General features: G+C 45.2%; 1 pseudogene; it reads right to left on the bottom strand.

Annotated features, from left to right (window-relative positions):
• Window positions 1-651: 651 nt before the first annotated feature.
• On the bottom strand, window positions 652-1959 carry LOC102002066 (annotated as a pseudogene).
• Between the last annotated feature and the right edge of the window lie 3768 nt (window positions 1960-5727).

Raw genomic sequence — 5727 nt, forward strand, 5'->3', positions numbered from 1 at the left:
CGGACCACACAATCCAACTACAGGTTTCCTGGGCCCATTGAGGGATCCCAGGGGACTCCTGAGTCCTACCACAGAGATGCTTGCGTATCACTGTTCACTGATACACTATTCACAGTAGCTAGGAAATGGAACCAGCCTAGATGTTCGTCAATAGATAAATGGATAAGGAAAATGTGGTTCATACACAATGGAACTTTATTCAGATGTAAAGAAAATTTAAATTGTGTAGACGTGCTTGATGAGCAGTTCCCAGAAGAGGATGGATTCCACAACGTTGTCCTCTGACCTCCACATGTTCCACATGTGTGCCATGGCATGTACAGTACGCACACACACGGGACACACACACTAAGCTTAATAAAAATAAAATTAAGGGCATTTCCAGGAAAATGGATACACCTGGAAATCATCATGTTAAATGCAATAAGCCAAGACTTAGAGTGATAAATATTACATATTTCCTGTGAAGTGAGTGTCATTTACGGCGCGTGTGTGTGTCTGCGTGATAAACCTTGAAGTTGGCTGTGGAAGAGGAGGATGAATTTTTGTTTCATTTGTTTGTGCTTTTGAAGACAGAGACTTATTTTATTATTTGTCAGGGTAGCTGGAGCCGAGAGGATGGAGGGTCCGTCCAGGACAAAAAAAGTGCCCTCAGAGGATGTGGGCCATGTTCCCAAGGAAGGGTGTCTTCATAGTCCAGTGCAGAGCTGGTCCACCCATAGGGGTGCCACGTGCTGCAGGAGTGTGCAGCGTGGGTAGAAAGTGAAATCCACATGGTAGCTGAACTGAGAAGGGCTATGGAGAGGTTGGAGAAGCACACTGGGCTCCTGGAGAAGTAGGTGGGGTTGTGGAAGCTGTGGAAGACACTCCCAAACTGAGTATTGGATAGGCCTTGGTGATGCATCTCAGTTCTCGTGGCTCCTTCATTGATAGCCAGCACCTGCCTGGACTCTGCATCCCGATACTTCTGCATATACTCTGCAGATCAGTGAGCGCCTGCTGACATGTCAATGTGTGCACCTACTGTTCTTTGTTGATGATGTGGCTCTCGAGCTCCAGCTCAGAGATGAAGGCTCCTGTGCGTCAGCCACGGTGCTGCATGGGATCCACCAGGCCACTGTAGAGGTGGTCACCAAAGTAGACAAACGAAGTCAAACAGGTTTCTCTGCTGATAGATCTCGCCCTTTTCCAGGCCAGTGATGTGGTCCCGTGAGGGAACCCTTCTCATTAAGCTTTCAAAAAAGGTTTACCCTGGTCCGTGAAAAAGTTGGGCTTGTCACCCTGGACGATGACTATATCGAAGAGTTGGTGCCAATCAGGACCTGCCATGTGCCTCATTCCTTTGTCCATGACTCTGAAAGGACTGTTGGTGATGAGAAACAGCTGTTTTCCATGGCCACCAGGTGGCTCAGGACCGCAAATGTTTCATTCCGTCTCAGGATGTACTTCTCCATGTTTTGCTCAATCCACTGGTACAGGAGGCCTTTCACACGCACATCCAGGATGGCATCCATCATATTCTTATAGAGGTAGACGTGCTCCAACTTTAGGCTGCGGCACAGGAAGTATCTACCACACAGGCAGCAGTGTGATCTCTAGTATTGAGATGAAGAGAAGATATCTGTTAACCGCCCTTGTCATAGAAACAACTCATCTGGTATAGTGGCATGTACTAGGTACATGAACATATAGGTCAGTCACTTAATTTTCTGGCACAGGCTGGAGTCCCCTGTAGGCTGATTTTAGTTGTACATAATGAAAAGCATCAATTTTCATCGGAGGACTTTTCTGAACACCATAGTGGAGGCCACAATTGGCAGACTGCGGTCATAGTGATGTTTCCAAATCCCCTCAGGCTACTTACAGCGCTCTGTCAGGATGTCCCTGGGCAGCACTGAGGATCTTAGGGTGCAGGGCATCCTTATGCAGGGCCAGTGTTTAGTCTTACTCAAAACCATAGACTTCAGTGTCACACATAGATGGCGGCTGGGTTTAGGACTAAGGCTGCAAACCTCAAAGGGTAGGTCATCAGCTTCCACATGTCCTGGGAGCTAGCCCACAAGCGTACACTGAGTTTTCCAAGCGCAGTTTACAGGTACTGAACACAGGATTCTGGTGCAGTAGGCTCTAGGCTCTGTAGGGGGTAGGGGAGCAGCAGCCAGGACAGGAGGGTAAGGATGAGGTGATCTGAAATCTGCTATGACCTCCGTACAGCAGCCATACCCGCCATTCCCTCTGCATGCTAACTGTAATGGTTTAGATAAAATACTGCAGGTCCCCAAGTGGCTGCAGCAGGCAGCAAGTCCCGAGACCACAGCGGGCCATGCAGGGAGCCCCCGAGTGGCCCGTGGGCCATGAGGGCCAGTGGGTACTAGGCAGGGAGTCACATGGTAGATGAGAGACCAAGATGGATAGGCGTGCCATGAGACCAAACCGCAGGTCTTTGACCACGGCTGGTCCTTGGCAGGGAGCCACGCAGTGGGTGAGAGATAGAGACATGGATAGGCATGCCATACAGAGTGAGGTTGGATATTTATTTAGTACGTTATGGAAGGGAAAGGGAAATAGGGGAAGGGGAGAAGGGAGAAGAGCAGAGAGAGAGAGACAGAGAGAGAATGGGCTGAGGGGAGAAATGGGGAGAGCAGAAGCTGTCTCTTTCAGAGAAAGAAAGGAAGGAAGGTGCTAAGGCTGGAAGCAGAAGGAAGACCTGCTTGCCTCAGCAGACAGAGGAGGGAGTGGGAGGAGCTTGTCTCTTATAGGGACAGGACAAACCATTACACTAACCCCACTGCCCTCCACCCATCCACTAGCCTGCTGCCCTCAGTCTGGAAGATGACATCTTAAGGGAAGATGGGATCAGGGAGGGAATACATGAAAGCAGAACGGAGGTCTGTGGGTAAAGGAGAGAGATTAGTAGAGGAAAGCAGGGGGAAGGGCAGCGGGACAGGGCCACAAATAAGAACAAAAGGTCTATGAAAATGCCATAAAGAAAACTGTTTCTATCTTAACCTTTAAAAATTAATGAAGCACTACTGGATTTTTTTTTTTTTTGAGATAGGTCTCATGTTGCCTAGGGCAGCCTCAAACTCATTGTGCAGCCAACATCCAACCTGACCTAGAACTTCTGACTCCTGTAATCCTAAATACTGGGATTACTGATGTGTGCCACCATGCCCCATTTTAGATACCGATGGGTATTGAGGCCCAGAATTTCATGCATTCTAGGCAAGCACTCTACCAGCTGTGCTACATCCACAATTTTGTGTATCTTTTTTCTTTTTACTTTCAATTTTTACTATATCCTGGAGTACTTGAGCATAGAACAGAACAATCTGCATATTTAAAAGCATGTGTCATGTATGTAGTCATGTTGTGAAGTTTGCGATTCTGTAGCCTCTGAGCAGGTGGTCTATCAGGCATTTGCAGTGTAAGGCTGATGAGAGACCCATGCTGCACAGAGCAAAAGAGCCACCAGGTGGCATTCAAACACCATCCATCCATTGGTGCACAAGCAGCAAATGTATGCAGATTAGCGTTCTAGGGTGCATTGGTGTAAAAATCAATTTTGTTGAAAAAGTGCTTAATTTTAGCATCATATGTGGATGAACTCTAATATTTAAACAAAATCCATTATCAGAATCCATCTAAATCAAAATAAAATTTTATCAATGGAGAGGGGGAGGTGCATGAGAGAGCTAGAGGGGGGAAAGAGAGGGAGGAAAAGGGAGAAGAGAGGTGTGTGAGTGTGTGAGAGAGAGAGAGAGAGAGAGAGAGAGAGAGAGAGAGAGAGAGAGAGAGAGAGAGAATTATACAAAGAGCAACTGTGGAGAACAGGGCTGCTTGCTGCTTAGATGCAAATCCCCTGGAAGTGTCCCTGGAGGGCTTCTTCTCCCCAGAGTCTGGCTAACTTACAAACTTCTTCCAAAGTATAAAAAACTAGGCTGGTGGTTCCTGCCTGTAATTCCAGCCTCTGGAGGCAGAGGCAGGAGGATCACCACAAGTCTGAGCCAGCCTGGTATTCATACAGAGTTCTAGATGAACCAGTGCTACATAACAAAAACCCAAATCCAGAAAAAGGGGGAACAAAACCTACAATTACTAAAGAATCATAGCACATCAGAGTTCATAGTGGAATTCAAAAGAAAGGCCACGCGAGGTGGAGATGGCTGTAATCTCAGTGCTTGAGAGCTTGAGATAGGAGGATTGGGATTTGAGGAGAGTGTGAGCTGATCTTGTTTTTAAAAAATGAAGAAAAGCAAAACAAAGAGAGATGAGGAAGGAAAAACCTTTTCTCCATAGAAAAATGGCAAGAGTTTGAAAAAACACTGGGATTTAAAGTAACCATTTTCACTGGGCATGGTGCTGCACACCTTAGTCCCAGCACTGAGGAAGTAGAAGCAGGAAGAATTCCAGACTGCACAGGGCAAAATATTGAGACCTTGTCTCAAAAAGCAACACAATATAAATAACAAAGAAGCCAATACCCTCACAAAATTTGGAGAATTATGAACATGAGAACATACTAGCTTTCTAAGAAAATTATGTTTTATTCTCATACTTAAAAATATATTTTTAAATTTTTTATTGGTTTCTATGGTGTGTGCGTGTGTACACTTGTGGAATTTAAAGGACAGCTCTGTGGAATCCATCATTATGTGGATTCTGGGAATCAAACTCAGGTCACCAAGTTTGCACAGCAAGTGCCTTTACCCAGTAACCTGTCTGGTTGGCCACATCTTTTTCTTAATTAATTAATTTTCTTCGTTAATTAGTTTATTGTTTTAAGTTCAGCACGGTGGTTGCACCCTAATCTACTGCTGTTTCAGCCAATAATTGCAACTATGCAGTTGCGAGCCTGCTTCTCTAGCAGTGGGCCTGGTGGAAATTCTGTTCCCACAGGCACTAGCCCTGTTGCTGCTGCTAAAGTAGCTTTAACTAAATTTCTTATGACTAATATTTTAGTCATAAGCGTTTCAGAGAGGGGATACCCAATTTGTTCTAAAATTAAAAAAAAATTTTTTTTGAAGACCTGGCCACTGAAGATAACTTTCCCTTCATAATGTTTCATCTCCCATACTAGTCCTTGTTGGGCTAAGCCACTGCAACTAACACCCTGTATACAGTTGTAAAGGATAAAGATCTGAATGCAGTGGTCTAGATCAGTATGACTCAGGGCCTTGGATTCCTTCTACTTTACTGCTTGATCAACCAGGACAGTGCTTTTGTATTACTGGGGAAAATATCATGTTCCATATCTAAGATTCTGTCCGTGGGAAGAAAATAACAGCAGGGAAGAATGTGTGCTCCTTATTCTGGGCCTAGCTCCTGAGTGGCACGCAACACTTCGCTTCAAAAGGGCAGACCTTCGTCACAAAGCTGTGGATAATTGCAATGAGCTGGGGAAAAGTCAGCTAGTTAGGTTATTGAGTGCCTAACAAAATGGAGTTAGGCTTTGGTGGACAGCTGTCAATCTGAGCCACATCCTTGTACTTTAGAATCTGTTTTAGACTTTGCTCAGGTTCTTATTCATCTTACACAGAAAGAGTGACAGGATGAAGCTGCCACCTTGCCTGGCATCCTCCTACTTAAATCAAGTCCCAGACCTATTTATATACTAGTGGACGTTCGAGGATTTCACCTTATCTTTCATCCTCATCCAACCACATTCTTGCCAAGAAATGCAACTACTCCGCTCATGTTTTTGTGGTTTTTTTTTTTTTTTTTTTT

Source organism: Microtus ochrogaster, chromosome 5 (genome assembly GCF_000317375.1).
Source record: "Microtus ochrogaster isolate Prairie Vole_2 chromosome 5, MicOch1.0, whole genome shotgun sequence".
Classification (NCBI taxonomy): Eukaryota; Metazoa; Chordata; class Mammalia; order Rodentia; family Cricetidae; genus Microtus; species Microtus ochrogaster.